This window comes from Opisthorchis viverrini (assembly GCF_000715545.1).
Source record: "Opisthorchis viverrini unplaced genomic scaffold opera_v5_18, whole genome shotgun sequence".
Lineage (NCBI taxonomy): Eukaryota > Metazoa > Platyhelminthes > Trematoda > Opisthorchiida > Opisthorchiidae > Opisthorchis > Opisthorchis viverrini.
This window is the reverse complement of record NW_008751674.1, coordinates 484,732-487,575: the sequence shown is the minus strand read 5'-3', so window position 1 is coordinate 487,575 and position 2,844 is coordinate 484,732. Positions and strand designations below refer to the sequence as shown.

The 2,844-nt window shown below is 46.7% G+C and overlaps 1 protein-coding gene across 1 annotated transcript in view; it reads left to right on the top strand.

Annotated features, from left to right (window-relative positions):
• Positions 1-2,520: 2,520 nt before the first annotated feature.
• T265_12824 (hypothetical protein) overlaps positions 2,521-2,844 on the top strand; it is a gene marked incomplete at both ends in the record, with an annotated part of 14,130 nt that continues 13,806 nt past the window's right edge. Inside the window, one exon of the mRNA XM_009165785.1 lies at positions 2,521-2,826. The remainder of the gene's footprint in view (positions 2,827-2,844) is intronic.

Sequence of the window (2,844 nt, the reverse complement as noted above, 5' to 3'; positions counted from 1 at the left end):
CCGATCTGATGATGATGATGATGATGATGATGATGATGATGATGATGATGATGATGATGATGATGATGATGATGATGATGATGATGATGGTCAGGGGCTAAACTACTTCTGTTTAAGGTTGGGCAGCCTAGCCATCTCTCAGCTTTCGTGCTTCCTTCGGATGGCATGGCAGCTATGCTCCGGAAGGGTGCTGCACCTGAACGATTGTCATTCATTTATCCAATGACAATCTGATCGTATCAGGATAGCCCAACGGACAGCTTTGAAAGCCGGTATACTAGTTACTTTCACATGTTGTCGTGCTCCGTCTACGTGTTCATTGGCAACACAGTTTGAGTTTACTGCAGAGAGTATTTAGCCTAGCTCAGGTCGATACTGCTGAACTATGGTAGTTATCTTAAGGTGGTGGAATAGCATACTTCTTGGTTATTTACGAGGGCCTGTGGGATAGCATGTCAGACATGCTCGCGCTATGGCTTGATCGGAATCAGAAGAGATGTCAGTCCCAACTTGTCACTGTTCACCGGTGGCTTGTAGCTGCGTGATCCAATTGGGTTCACTTGCTGGTCGTCAATGAGCGTTTATGTTGAAAATCCGTGCTGGCCAAAAACAATTGAAGATCAGCACACAACTGGAGGAGTTGCTCTCCGTTATCTGTGCGACGAGCACTGACTCCAAATCGACCGCGCAAATCTAGTTCCTGGAAGCGCAGACGACCGAGTCGGGCATTCTTATTGCCCGCAAGGATCACAATGTCAGTACCTCTTGCTTGACAGAGAAACCCGGATAAATTTCGATAGGTATCCCTCTCAGCATCAGAAGTGCAATCCGCTGAAGCATATACCGACATTACAAGCAAGCACCGTCTCATGTCGGATAGTATTGATTTTGATTGGGCTGGATAACTGAGTGGCGCAAAACGGTATTCACTGCAGTCCAGTCCAGCAACTCCCGCTCCATTTATTCCACAAGTCAGCGCTTCAAAATCACCAAACACAGATAGTGAGACGGGGAGGAGCTGGGTCCGTCCTTAAAATTGCAAGACGCATGACCACATTTGGGTCTTCTATGCGCTTTTCAGAGAACAGCACACATCAATTTTAAGAGCCTATAAGGTCTGAAGAAGCATTTACTACTTGCCAATCTGATACAGTATGGATACTGAAAGCTTCTATGTGGAAAGGATTTTAACAGTGTAATTTCGTTTGTTGTTAATTGTCAGCGTTGTAAATAAGACACATCAGTCAGGTAACTGACAATCAATTGACCAAACGACTTCTACTTTTAGCATACGAAGCAGCTGGTTAGGTGTGTCGGTGAACAAATAACTGTTGACCAAGAATCACTGCCGGTAAACCAAGTCAAAGGTTTCAGTTGAGACATCAAACCTTTACTCAAAATTCTTACAAAGCAGCAGGACGGTGTGAGATTTTTTCGGGCATCTTGCCTGAAACTTCCGACTCACATGTCAGACCCTAGTAGGTTATTTTTCGGGGAACGCTTCCATGAGCCGATGACTCCATAGTCTCCTCGGCTACAGAGGGCTGGTCCGGCCCTAATACACAGGGAATAACACAGCTACGTGGCTCCCAGCGCTGCTGCTGTGCCCTTTTAAGGTGCGTCAGATCCCTCGGTTTTAAAAGAATTTTGGCTGCATTAAGTAGTGCGATTGCTGTCTGTGATTCTTAGAGCTAAGCTTCCCTAACCTATCCTTCCTCGGAGGAATTCAGCATCGTTGCTTCCATAACCCGACAACCATGACCTTAGAGTGGAGTGTTGTTAGCCTGTTGTAACTCACTTCAGAAACTTATAGACGGGAAAAGACCCACCCAACAAGAGAACGTCGGCTTTATTGGGCGAGATGGCTCAGTGTTTAGACCGCGAATTTACTGACCCAAAGGCCCGTGGTTCGAATCCGACCTCTGCCTTTCAATTTCCTCTGTTTAGGCTCGGGTAACCTGGCATTATTCCAGCCCTCGTGCTTCCTGGTGGCGTGGAAGTTAGGCACCGAAAGGGTGCTACAGCTGAACAATACGATATGTCGGCTTAATCTGGAACATGCGAGTACAATATTACTGGGAGAGTCGCGGTAGTTAAAACGCATTCTTCAGCTTGGTACAATCACTGTTCGGCCAGTGCTGGGCGATTGGTTCCCATAGTATACGAGACAGGTCTGGACATCGGTGCACCGTTGATGGTTGCCGATTGGCTACTTTAGTGTCCCATCGGCGGCTGGCTTTTTACGTCCAGTTGACTGCGCTGCACTTGTGAAACACTTTCGGCGGAGTTGGCGGTTCCCACTAAGTTTCGAACATCATAGGGTTAATTTGATGAATCTGGCCTTCTTGACAATTCGACAGACGCCTCCTGGTGCTTTTATTGCAGGACGAATAATGGGGAAATGCACAGATCAGGTGTTCGCACTTTCTACATTGGGGTGCTCGCCGTCCTGTTTACGTTTGACAGATGCAACTGGCTTATTGCCATGTTTCTTGGGATGGTTTCCCGCAGTCACTGTTACCGTTTTTTCCACTCACTTATTTCGACAGATTCTGAAACCATGAAGTTCGATTCTACTCATTATCTTTTCTCTGCTACAGCTTCTACGTAACCCCTCGTCCTCTGCTAAGTACCTAGTCTTTTTACCGAAAGATGTGATTGATCAACCGGAATTTCCTGCCAAATGGAACTTACATCATCCTTGGGGTTGGGTACTAAGCAACACCTGTGTGGGAACTCAGTGTGGAAGCGCCCCTGACAGTCCTGTTGTCATCGTTCTCATCGGGTTTAGCAGAAATTGCTCATCTAGCTTGGAGGTGGAACGAAGTGAGTCCCTGATATATA